General features: G+C 41.4%; 1 pseudogene; it reads right to left on the minus strand.

Annotated features, from left to right (window-relative positions):
- Positions 1-11,857: 11,857 nt before the first annotated feature.
- On the minus strand, positions 11,858-12,263 carry LOC116076252 (annotated as a pseudogene).
- Between the last annotated feature and the right edge of the window lie 1,805 nt (positions 12,264-14,068).

Below are 14,068 nucleotides of genomic sequence, written 5' to 3' on the forward strand. Positions count from 1 at the left end.
AGGAATGCAATGGGCCCTGATACCTGAGTACTGGCTTGAAAGAAATATTTATCCATCTAAGCTTTTCCATAAAATCTATACCCCCAGAGCTTGGCAGGTGAAACACAGCATAATATTACCGAGTTTCAAACTTTGTAGGATGGGACTTATAGAAACTTCCACCATAAGGTCACAGGGAGAGTAAAGGGGGGTAGACATGTTTCCTGCCTGGGGTGTAGGTCAGCCCTTTTGGGTCATTCCTTGAGTCCTTCTGTACCATCTTTTCAGTCTGTCCCTCTTGGCTTCTTTGGGATGAGTCAGTGCATGTGGGACTTTTGCATTCATGAGAGTTGCTTCCAGAATGCATCTTTTCTATGAGACAAACCACTGGGAATTGTAAGCAGGCTAGATTATCCTCTCATTTACCCAGAATAGTTAGGTTTACCCTTGATGTAAACCCTTGATAGGCTCATGACCTTTTATCTGGTCTAGCATGGACTGTCAGCAGGAAAAGCTCTGGACAGTTCTGTCTGCAATAGCCATTGCTCTGAGGCACTGGTTGTTACCTCTTCCTTACAACACTAGGTAGGCATCAATTCACTATCTGACTGATGTCCTTCCTGGGGGCTCAGAGACATTATAGGATACTTACTTTTCACAGGAACATCTGACAGGAAGGATGTTGCTCACCCAGCAGTGAGCCATCTCATATATTCACAAGTTAGAAAGCATTTCTTACGACAGAAAACTGAGTGGCCTCTGGGATCAAAAGAAATACTTCATGTCTCACTCCCTTCCCCCAGTGCTTGTCTTAAGCACGTCCCCCCAATTTCTGTCCCCTAAGCCCAGTTCTTTACTTCCCATTTCTTTGCCAATGAAACAGGCTAACAATGTCCATAAGCTTACTAGACTTTGTTGCTTGGATTCATTTTTAGGAATTATTGACCCAATAGAACTTAATGGTACTTTGGAGTCCAGGCCCTTGTGTAAATCCTTCATCTTTTGCAGATTAACAGTCAGATGGGACCCGGAAGGGCTCCAGCGTCCAAACGCTAAAATCTATACCAGATTTTCAATTGAAAAATGGTGACAGCTCCTGCAGGGGCTCGGGTCTTGTTTTTGCTCTTCATTGGAATAATGACAACTATGAAATCCCATCGATGACCCTTTTCTTTTCTTAAAAAGAAAGATTTTTTTCTCTCTTCAAGCTAATATATTCCATTTAACTGGCTGAGAGTCGGGAACACAAATTCCCAGTTTTTTTCCTGAGTATTCTCTGTTCACAGCTTGCAAAAATCCTATTTTCAACTACATCAGATTGGCTAGGTGGATAGAGAACAGCTCTAGCCACAGCCACTAAAAGCAGATGTTAGCTTAATTAAACCCACAGAAAATAGGGGATAGTGTATTCCCAGGTTCCTCAGAAAATGCCATCTCTTTGTTTCTGGACTCTGAAGTGGGATTTGAATTTATGTGCTTCTTTATGTATCTTTAAGTGAGGGACAAAAATGGTATCCAAAATATGCCTTCCTGATGGAAGGTGAGGTAACTGCCTTCAGAATCTGGGTGCTGAGAGAGACTGTACTGAGGAATGGAAGAAGGGGAGCAGTTTCCTCAAACAGATGTCCTGTCTGAGTCTCACTTGGCCTGGGCTGCCACCCTCACTACCTAGCAAAACCATCTGCCCATTTCTAATCCTTCAACGTAGAAAAGACAATTCTGCTGTCCTGCATAAGATGTAGCAGCTGAATGGATCCCAATTTATCAGAGAAAGTATAAATTGCACAAGTCCTAGCTGCGGCTAACGTAATAAGCCCCGTGATCTCTGTACCATACATTCCAGGCTGTTATTTAAGGTCTCCAAGGAGATCGGTGCCATAAAAACCATTTCTCAGGAATTCTGCCAGCTATAGAAATGCACTGCTCTTGCTAATATATTACAACTTGTTTATCACAGTCCATGGCTGCAGAAGCAGCAATATTACCAAGAGAGGGCAAATGATGTGAGTACCTACTACTCCACAGGCAGCCATATTCCTGTCTTCTACACAGTCCTGAAGAAGCATGCACTTTCTTTTCCTTGTCCTGTATCTGCTCTGTACTTTCTCCCAAGAGAGAGCTTGCTAGCTCAATGGGGACTTACAGGGATTCTGCTCATCTTTGTTTCTCCTCTCACCAATTATAGGTAGCACATAGCCATTGGGAGAGGCTGTAAGATTTGAGGGAACTGGGTGAACTTGAGAACCACCTGGGTACAGACTCCATAGAGTGTCTGCTTGGCCTCTTATTTGCCACTGAATTCTTTTGAGCCTCAATTTCTTGCACTTGCTTTTTTTCTTTATTTAAAACAGAACAACAGTGCCTCATGGATAAAAGATGTGAAGACTGTTAAAGACTCGGAAACTGTTAGCTTATGACACCCGATTAGTTGACAACATGGTAGACAAAATCTGAAATGCCGAATTGGTGCTTTTATGAAAGAGATCAGTGTACTGGAAATATAAGATCCACCTACATGAATTTCATAGGTCTGTCTGGTATACAGGGCTTTAATGAATGTCCTAAGATGTTGAGATAGTCAGCACCCTTCTAGGGTAATGAAGGCTGCCGTAATAAAGCACCACATACTGGGCCTTCCCACACAGAACTTCATTTTCTTCCAGGGAGGACAAAGTTGGTTGGTATCTTCCTTTTGAGACTGTTTCTCCTTTGTTATGGGAGAAGATTTGCTTTGACTCTTTTATTGTGCCCCAGTCTTCACTGGTATCTGTCAGTGTCCCCATCTCTTCTGCTATAGTTTGGATTTTAACAAGTCCATGTGCTAAAGGATTGATCTTCACCTTGGCGCTACTGGAAGGTGGTGGATATCTTTAAGAAGTGAGGCTAGTGAGAGGGTTTAAATCAGGGGAGAGGTGCCCTTGAATGGGAGGGAGGGATCCTGGCCTCTTTTTCATTTTCATTTTCTGGTTATCATGAGTTGAGTTGCTCTTTTCCACCACACACTCTTGCCATCATGTGGTAACTCACAACAGACCCAAGAACCAATCACTTAACAATTGAAAGTTCCAAAAACCATGAGGCAAAAATTAACATTTTCTCTTGGTAAACTGATTATCTCCGGTGTTTGTTAGAGTAAAGGAAAGCTGATGGATACATTTCCTTGAGACATCAGCTGTATTGAATAAGAACTTATACCACTGACTTCATTTGAATCTAATGGAGTTCATTTTAATTTAATTGCCTTTAAAAAAGCTGCGTCTTTAAATGCAGTTGCATTCTGAAGTATTAGGGTTATCATTTCAAGGAATGAATATGAGGGAGTAAACAATTAACTTGGAAGATCTTCCTAGCCTCACCCCATGTTGAAGTAAGAGAAGAGGAAGGAAGGACAATTTCATCTGAGGAGTCTCCTGTTATCTCTCTCCCATCTATCTATCTCTATCTCATCTATCTATCTATCTATCTATCTATCTATCTATCTATCTATCTATCTATCTATCTATCTTATCTTCTATTTTCCTATCATCATATATATATATATATATATATATATATATATATATATATATATATATGCTTGTGGTGTTTGAACCTGTTCATGTGAGGGTATCATGTGGATGCAGGTACATACAGGTACACATATGTGCACATGCATATAGAAGCCAGAGACCTCAATCACTTCCTACCTTATGTATTGATGCAGAGTCTCTCATTGAACATGGAACTCACCAATTTGGTTAGGCTGGTCTGCCTGTAGATGTGGAGGATTGTCTTGTCTTTGTCCCCATCTCTGGAGTTATTATATATGTGTACTGACACACTTGGCTTTATATATTGGTTTTGGGGATCTGAACTGAGGTCCTGAGGGTTAGATGGCAGGCACAGTCTTGACCAAGCCATCTTCCATCTTCCAAGCCTTCATTATCATCTTTTAAAAGTAGAAAGTGAATTTGGAAACTCCTTCATGTAATTGTGAATACAGGAAACAATTCTGGCAAACATAGAAATTGCAATTAAAAAATTATCATCTGATGATGTCCTCTGCCTAATTGGCTACCTCGTGAAGAATTTAAGGGAAAACCTTTCAAGCCTCCCCAGTGATGGATTAGTGATCTGACAACTATAAAATCCTTTACATTGCTGAGAAGTCATTTCCCAGCTTAATAGAGCTAGTAGTTATCTAGTGTGCTGTCATGGCTGGTTTGGTTTCTGATGGATAATGGTTGGATCACAGAGTTGGGCAGCTGAGCCCTGAAGAGGCTCTGCACATCAGAATAGGGACTTGTTTCTTTGCTCCAGGGGTTCTGGCTGGAGAGCCTGGAGACATATCTTATCTGTTTGTGAACTATGTAGGAAGCCAAGGTGAGGAAGCCAAGCAGCTGAGCCATGGGGATCAATTCTTTCTAGTGAAATATATTAGTTTCTGGTTCCAGCTACAATAAAATACCATGGGTGTCAGTTTGCTTTTTCTAGTGTCTGTGGTCGCTATGATGCTTAGTGAGCTCATCTCCATCTTCACAGCCTTCAATGGGGAATCTTGCAATCTCTTTATGAGTCTCTGATCTTGGCTTCCATCAGCATATCATTTCTCCTACTCTCTGCTTTCCCCTGTGATGATGTGGGGTTTGCAATGATAACTGAGGACAGTCTCATCTTAAAGATCTTTATCATATTTACAAAGTTCCTTTTGTGTAAGGTGACATGTTCACAGGTCCTAGAAATTGGGGTATGGATCTCTGCAGAAGACCAATGTTCTGCCTTATGCCAGGAGAAGACCTATCTGGTGGGCTGTATACCAGAAGCCCCAGATTCCACACCAAGCATGTGTGTGGATGGATTGCTGTAGCTTGTATAAAGTTAGAGGATTAGAGTACAAGAAGCTCATGATCTCTCTTTCTCTCTCTCTCTCTCTCTCTCTCTCTCTCTCTCTGTCTCTGTCTCTCTGTCTCTCTGTCTCTGTCTGTCTCTCTGTCTCTCTGTCTCTCTGTCTCTCTCTGTCTCTCACTCTCTCTCTCTCCCTCCCTCCCTCCCTCTTACACTTCTCTGGTTCATTTATCCATTCAATCATTCATAAGGGAGTATCCCTCCCTTCTAATACACAAAGTTCCTCTTTTACTAAGTTATAATTTGAGGTCTGAAGGAAGAGAGAAATTACCTGAGCCATATGTGTTTCAGACTGCTCCTCACAATTCTCTCTTCCATTGCCCTCCTTTTCCCCTCCTCCTCCCTTTGTTCTCCTCCTTTCCCTCCTCCTCTTCTTCTCCAGGCTAACATTTATTGAGTACTTACCATGAGGAGATAAGAGTGCTTGCTGACTTATCTGCTATTTATCTTATAATCTCTGCTGCATTTGTGAGCACCAGGCCTCCTGCCATGACAAATACATCACAGAATTTCAGTGGTTTGACCCCACAGAGGCTTATTTCTTGTTCCCATGACCTTCTAATACTGAAGCTCTGGTCCCAGGGTGGTTTTCCTCAACAGCATTGTTTGAGATTGAGGCACTGTCCATGGTACTGTTCCTCCATCCACTGAAACCCCATACTCCTCTGCAAATGTGTGTGTGTGTGTGTGTGTGTGAGTAGTAGTAGTAGTAGTAGTAGTAGTAGTGGTAGTGGTAGTGGTAGTGGTATTGGTAGTGGTAGTGGTAGAGGTAGAGGTAAATTTCGAGGTGGTAGTAGTAGCAGTATTATTATTATTATTATTATTATTATTATTATTAGTAGTAGTAGTAGTAGTAGTAGTAGTAGAAAAGCCATACTCTGTCTTTGGAAATCCTAAAGAATATGTTTTTTCTTCTCACAGCCTAATTGTCCATTATACACCATTCTTGTTCACCACTGCGTCTGGACAATGTGTTTATTGTTGCTTCCCAGTATCAATTCATAAGGTTCAAATTTTGGGAGAGAGAGATTTTGGTGGACAATTTCCATCTCACCTAGTATAGCCTTAAGCACACAATAGCATCTCATCTCGAAATATGCAATGCAAAGGTGAATAACAATGCCAAGCTATTTCCAAAGAGACATTACATAAGGAACCCAATGAAGTGAGTCTTTACTCCCAGAAGTTTAGAATCTCTGGATCAAGGGCAAAATGGGCAGTGATCCTCTGACCATGCTACATTTTCAGTGGTATCCTCAGGACAGAGATGACTCCCCAGACACAGCCCATGTCTGTTGGGATTAATACTATAGGATGAGATGTTCTGGCTATTAATGGAGTCTGGGGTATTGGAGTTGGGGTGGCTGGGTCATTCATTCATCATAGGGATGGGAAGAATATTGACTGCATTAGTGAATAAAGACATTGGAGCTGCTTATGAACATTTGAAGAAATTCATGGAACATGGATGGGACCTTTATTCTCTGAAAAACTCTAGATTATTGTCATTTGTTAATGGGTACATTAAAACCCTTAGTGTTCCAATGATTTGAATGGGTAATATGTGTCATAATCAGTTTTTGCAATGATTGCTTCATTCTAGTACACCACACACACATGAAACATGTGCACACATGCACATACACACAGTCACACACACTCACACAGACACATACCCCTTTTCCCTTCCTCCCCACTTCCCTTCTATCTACCTACCTACCTACTTACCTACCTACCTACCTAGCTACCTACCTAGCTACCTACCTACCATCCTCCTTTCCTTCTTTTCTTCTTTTTTGTTTCTTAGACAAGATCTCTATTCCAGGCTATCCCCCAGTTTCTCATGTAGTAGAGGATGACCTTGAACTTCTGATCCTCCTGCCTCTACTTCCTCTGTGCTGAATTACAGGTAGATGCTTCCACTTCTGTTCCTATATTCTTAGGATTGCATTCTAGACAAGCCCTGCAACATCTAAGCTCTATCTCCAGATTGCCAGTGCTCTTTCTTTTCTTTACTTTATTTTTTTACTTATTAACTTTATATCCTACTTACTGTCCCCTCCCAGTCACCTCCTCCCTTTTCCTCCTCCCCTTTTCCTCTGATTGGGTGGGTGCCCCCTGGATATCTTCCTATTCATCAAGTCTCTGTAAAGCTAGGAGCTTTATCTTCCACTGAGGCCAGACAAGGCAACCCAGCTAGAACATAACCCACATACAGGCAACAGTTTTTAGGATAGTCCCTGATCCACTCGTTTGAGACCCACATGAAGACCAAACTGCACTTCTGCTACATATGTGTGTGGGACCCTAGGTCTAAACTGTGTATGGTCTTTGGTTGATGGTTCCAATTCTGAGAGCCCCAAGGGTCCAGCTTAGTTGACTTGGATGTTCTTCCTGTGGAGTTCCTGTCCCCTTTGGGGCCACAATCCTTTCTCCTATTCTTCCATAAGAGTCCCCAAACTCCGTCCACTGCTTGGCTGTAGGTCTCTGCAACTGTCTTAATCAGCTTCTAAGTGAACTCTCTCAGAGGACAGCCATGCTAGACTCCTGTCTGCAAGCCTAACAGAGTATCATTAGTAGTTTCAGGGATTGGTGCTTTCCCATGGAATGGGTCTCAAATTGGGTGGGTTATTGGTTTGCCATTCCCCTAGTCTTTGCTCCATTCCTGCATTTTTTCTAGATAGGATAAATTTTAGGTTGAAAGTTTCATGGGTGGGTTGATGTTATCACTCCATTGGGGTTCCTGTCTGGCTACAGGACATGGCCTCTTCAGGCTCCATACCCTCAATGCTGTGAGTCACAGCTGAGGTCACCCTATTTATTCTTGGGTACCTCTCTTTCCCCAGGTCTCTATCTTATAGTGGAGTTGGCCCCTCATGTCTTCACCCCCATCAGTTACAGATTTCCATTTATTTTCATGGTCATCTGGTCATTTCTTCTGTCCCTCTGCACACCTGATCCTGACCCCTTCCATTTCCCTCCCCATCTCCTATTCCACCCAATTCCCTTCCTCCATCTGCCTCTTATGACTATTCCTCATTCTAAATGAGATTCAAACCCGTGCCTTCCTTCTTTTTTAACTTCTCCAGGTCTGTGGCCAGGGACTGGAGAGATGGTTCAGTGGTTAAGAGCACTGGCTGTTCTTCCAGAGGCTCTGAGTTCGATTCTGAGCAAGCACATGGGTAGCTCACAACCATCTATAACAGGATCAGATGCGTCTTCTGGCATGCAGGTGTTCATGCAGATAGAGCCAGTGTTCTTTGCTTCTCATGTTTTGTCCTCTCCCAAGGCACACATTACCAAGTCTTCCCACTATTCTGGGAGGCATCCCAGCAACAACTCTTTGCTTTTCTCCTCTCTAACCTCCTGTCTTTCATTTGTTAAAGTCCCAGATATTTCTAGTGCTTGTCACAGGCTCCATGTTCCAAATATCTTTTCCTCTCCCATATCCCTCAGCCAGCACTATGAACTATGATAACCTGTGATCTCAAGCCTGTTACAAAACTGGTCACAGACTTCAGTGTCACTAAAATATTCAGTGTACCCATATCCATCTATTTATTCTTCATAAATAGATAGCCATACTGTGCAACCCACTTCGGAGGGATGTGATCTGGGTCATGGTTTAGGCAATAGGTGCTCTTATTGTTCAGGACTCTAGAGCATAGATATGTATCCTTTTCTGTTCCCCATTGTTATGGGTTCTACCTCACACTCCATTGCTCTTGGAGCTGAGTTATTTCCTCAGTGATCTAACTTTTTGTTTAATTTCTACACTACATAGTTGCCAGTTTAGTTTTATAAAGCAGAGTTCTGATGACACAAGTTTCTAGCTGTAAACTTTTTATGCCTCCCTATCGACTACAGGGTAAAATTGTGTTAAATCTTCCCCAGGATCTGGCCCTACTTCATTTTTTCCAGCTTTATATCCCATTTCGTACTTTTGTGCTTCTCATCTAAACTGAATTGCTTATGAATCTCCACACATCTTCCTTCCTTACCTTTCATCTATGCAGATATCCCACATATACCAGGTTATTTCTCACCTTAAAAATCTCTGCTTCAGCGGAGTTTTTAGTGTGAGTGAGGACATCTGTACTCTATAATTACACAGTGGATGAATGGCTAGGTTCCAGCCTGTAATACCCTTTCCGCTCTTTAGTACATCTAAATCCCGAACATAATACTTAGTGCCTTTGTTGTGGCAATAAATTCACTGTACACTATATTATATTTGTTTAATGTATGCATCTTATTGCTGCTATTAGATAGTGCTCAGGGCTGTACATGATTTACCTTATCCACCCAATACTGAAACATTTTTCACCTGCTCAGTAACTGAGCACGATGTGGAATAAACAGTACAAAAATGTGTATGCCTCTCTTTCTCTCCCTCCATCCTCCCCCTCTATCTGTGCATCTCTGTCTGTGTGTGTCTCTGTGTGCATGTCTGTGTTGTATGTGTGTGTCTCTCTCTGTGTGTCTGTGTATGTGTTGAATGTTCAGGTCCTGATTGAATGTTTTGATGATTACTGAGTGTACATAAGACATCTACTACAGTCCTCAGCACATAGTACCATCTTATCTCGAAACATACCATATACAAGTGTGTAACCATGCCAAGTTATCTACAAAGAGACATTAAATAAGGAACCCAGTGCAATGAGTCTTTATTCCAAGAAGTTTAGAGTTCCTAGACTAAGCGGAAAAAGGATGGTCAGGAATCCTTTGACCATTCTATATTCTCAGTGGTATCCCCAGGACAGGGATGACTACCCAGAGACTTCCCATGTCTGTTGGGATTAATACTATAGTATGACATGCTCTAGCCACTGTTGGAGACTGGGGTATTGGAGCTGGGGTGGCTGGATCATTCATTCATCACAGGGATGGAAAGAATATTAATTGTATGAATGAGCATTGTATGAATGTATGAGCAGTATTGGAGCTACTCATGGACAACTAAAGAAGTCCACAGAGCAGGCCTTTGCAGTGGCCATCTTTATGGGCATCTTTTTGGGTACCTCTTTATGATGAGGAGTGGGATGCTACAGAAGGATACCTCTCTTGGTTTGATTAGTGTACTGACACTCTCAGAGTACACCCTCTTATGACTATAAGGATTCCTCCTTTCAGTACCAGTCTTGGGAGCTCTGACAAAGGCTGGAGATTGTATCTTTATTAGAGACATTAGCCACCAAGGGAGCTTGTTCAGGGTTTCACATGGCTCACTGCTGAGCTGGAGGCCAGCAAAACCACTGGGCTCCACATGACTTAATTAGAGAAAAGATTTCAAGCTTTGTTTGTGTCCCCAGGATTTGGCATGATGACACAGCTGGGACTGGGTCATCTTGGCTTCCCCTGTTTAGGTAATTGGTACATCACGGGGAGGCAAGAGTTATTGGGCCAACGATATGCTTTCTCTGCTGAAGGTTTTGAAGATCCTGAATACATTTCACTGATCATAAATGAGCCATTAACTACAATCCAGCTAAGGACAGCACTTGGAAACTCTCTTGCCTAAATTCTTCTTTAAGACTTTGGTAGGGTAGTCTAGGCATGATGGTACATAACTATAAGCCAAGCACTCATAGGAGGATTGCCAAGAAATTGAGGCCAGCCTGAGAAACATAGAAAGTCCCAGATTAGTCTTGGAAACAGAATGAGACTCTCTCTCCAGCAAAATCAAACCAAAACCCAAACCAACAAAATTTAGGAATGATAAGACTTAAGATTGACATACCCACTCTCACATTAGAGGCAGAAGGTGAACTCTCTTTCGTTATCATCTTACTTTATGCACATTAGAGTGTTGTCAGCTTGAACAGAAAGCATGACACAAGAATCCACAATGTCATCAAAGCCCCCAACTCATCATCACCCTACTTCTGTCTTCTAATTTCTGGAATTACAGGTCTGAGGCATGACAATTTTTTTTGTTTTTTTGTTTTGTTTTGTTTTGTTTTTTACATTTATATAATCTTCCCTTGCCAAGATGACCTACTTCATCCTTAATCACTTTGCCCTGTTTATTTTCAACATATTTTTTTTAAACACTTGAAATGCTCCACACATTTGTTGATTATCTCCCCCAAAATAGAATTGAAATTTCAGGAAAGAAGGGAATGTAGGTGCTTTGTTTAGTGCTGTTTCCCCAGTACCTTGAATACTATGGACATGGTAACTGGGATAGTTTGTCAGTATCTGCTTGAGTTATGAATAGGATGTTGCCATGTTTCAGACCACAGCTAACCTCTATTTGCAGAACCAGCCCTTAGGAAATTAAAAATTTGTGGCCCCATGATACAGATGAACCATCTTTCCTTCTGTTCCCTTGCACATGGATAACTTCAGCTGAAAACATTTTGTAGACTAAGATCCCATGAAAATAAATAGACTTTATCGATCATATAGTTCAATTCATAAACCAGATTAGCTTGCTATGGTAATGGAACCCAGGATGAGTTAGGAAGGAGGATGAAGAAATGAGAAGCTGGAGCACAAGGTTGTTTAGGGGGATTGCAGTTTAAGCGATATGTGCCACTCATAGTATAAAACAGAAGGAAATGTAGAGTGGGGGACACCAGGACTTTTCAGTTATTTCCTTTCAGATATCCTAACATGTCTTTGTGAAATAGCTGTGCGCTCACATGAGACAGACAGCCTGGGTCCCATCCTTTATTGTAATTTCTTGACTGAGTGACATTGGATGAGTTAGTCAACTTGCCTCTAAATGAACTCATATTAGTCATTAAACTGAACTCATAATGTTGTTCTGTGTTGGCTCGCTCAATCATACACGTGTAAAATGACAAAAATGGCCTTGATGTACTGAGGACAACAAATAAGGGCTATATCTATTATTGTAGATAATGTGAAAAGTTCTCTTTTCTTTTCTTTTCTTTTCTTTTCTTTTCTCTTCTCTTCTCTTCTCTTTTCTCTTTCTTTTTCTTTTTTTCACAGTCCATGGAAGCTTTTTATTTATGCTTTATATTTAAAAAAAGAATTCCAGGACTTTTCCTCCTGTATGTTTTCATTTTGCTTTTTCATGGTCCATGATGCCAGCTGAGGTTGTCAGCATAATGAAACCAAACTCCCGTGATGGGATCAGATTGTTCTGCCACTTCTCTAGCTCTTTGAGTTGAACATTAAATCTAGGGCTTATAACTTCACACTTACTCAACCTTCTTGTGAGGTTCACAATGATCTTCCCAGCTCTGTGACCATCAATGATCTCAGAGTTCATCAATGTAGCCATGCTTCATCATCACAGTTAAGAAACGAATGATGACTTTGGAACATGGTCTGATAAGGACCTGGTATTTGTCTCTCTTCTCAGCATTGTTGATGCTCTTGAGAGCATCTGCCAGAACATTCGTTTGCACCATGGTGATGGTGAGAGAAGATGGCAGAAAGAGCTGCTTGTTCTTTTTAAGACAGAATCTTAATCTGTAGCCTTCACTGTCCTCACACTCTCATAAATACTCCTGCCTGTTTCCAAGGTGTTGAGATTACAGTTATATACCATGATGCTTAATTAACTCTTTTAAATTATAAAAGGAACTACTCTCATTACATCTCCTCACAAAAATTCAGACACTATACTATTTCAGACTCATTCAGGGACTCAGTGACAGTGTTATTCATCAAGGCCAGAGGCCAGGTTGCCCTTTCTCCCAAGATTGAGGACATCTGAGGTACTTTGAAGGCTACCTTTTTATGACAGGACAAAGAGCAGAAGATTGCTTCTTCTCACATTCCTATTTAAAACAAACAAACAAACAAACAAAATAGAAAGATCTCCCCCAAAACATCTCTATTCATTAACATTGGCTTAGTCTTAGCCACAAGGAACCATGGTAAATTTTAATTAATTACATGGCATTTCAAGAGCCCATCATGAAGGCAAAGACCATCTCTTGGAAGCAGGAGAGAGAACTGGCTGATGGGTAGATGACTATAAAATACTTACCTTAGAATCAGGTGGCTGAGGATATGTGTAGTTGGTGTGGGTGCTTTTTTTGTTTAATTGTAATGTATAGGCTTGGCTGATAGATAGCAGGAAAACACATTTTCCTGTCCTTGAAGTGTTTCTTTTAATCCTGATTGCTGAGTAAGAGGTACCACTACACACATAAACATGAACTGATTTATACCTTTTAACATCTCATGGAGGAGATAGCATTATCCCATCATACTGAAGTGCATAGGAAGTTATCAAAGGCCCTTTAGAAAGTGTCCCAGATAGAAAAGAAAATCACATTGTCTTGACTCCTGTGCATACTGTATCATCTACCTGTCCTAGCCAGGAGAGATGGTCTTGGAGTCAGTAAAAAGGGCAAGTTACTGCCTCCAATGTCTCACGCCACACAGTCACATATGAATGAGCTTCTGATGACCTGAAAGGTCTTTTAGTTATTGTTATTATTTTTTCATTGGCCTGATATCACTTTTTTTAATAAGAAAGTGTGCTTAGGTATGATACATAGATTCTTTTTTTTTTTTTAAAGATTTATTTATTCTTATATGTAAGTACACTGTAGCTGTCTTCAGACACAGTAGAAAAGGGCATCAGATCTCACTATGGATGGTTGTGAGCCACCATGTGGTTGCTGGGATTTGAACTCAGGACCTTTGGAAGAGCAGTCAGTGCTCTTAACCGCTGAGCAATCTCTCCAGCCCCGATCCATAGATTCTTAATACAACCTCCCCACTTCTATGTTTGATTTTTTTCTCTCCAACTACTGCACTTTTGTTTGTAGCCCCAGTTCCTGGATACAGCCAGGGCAATTTTTTGGACGTCAATCATTTTGAAAGGCAACTTTCTTGCATGACTTGGTAAGATCTGAAAGGAAGATAGCCACAGCGGAGAGGCAGTGGCAAGGCGTCCCTAGGCAGCTGGGAGTCTTGAGCATCCACATGTAATTGCTCTCTTTTATTCACCACAGCCTGCCTGCTGTGTTCATCAGACTGCCCAGTGGCACAGAAGGTAATCAGGGCTGAGACCATTTCAGAAACTCAGACACGCGCGACCAAAGTTAAAAATATGTTAAAAATTACTGGGATGTGATTTGCTCTTAGAGAACTCAATTTCTGGATAAGAACAAGAGGACGCCTTGCAAAACTGGGCCAGCAGAAATTATCGTCACTGAAGAAAATGCTGGGAGAGCTGCGAAAAGTTAATAACTCTGGTGTCCAACTGCCC

Source organism: Mastomys coucha, unplaced genomic scaffold (assembly GCF_008632895.1).
Source record: "Mastomys coucha isolate ucsf_1 unplaced genomic scaffold, UCSF_Mcou_1 pScaffold4, whole genome shotgun sequence".
NCBI lineage: Eukaryota > Metazoa > Chordata > Mammalia > Rodentia > Muridae > Mastomys > Mastomys coucha.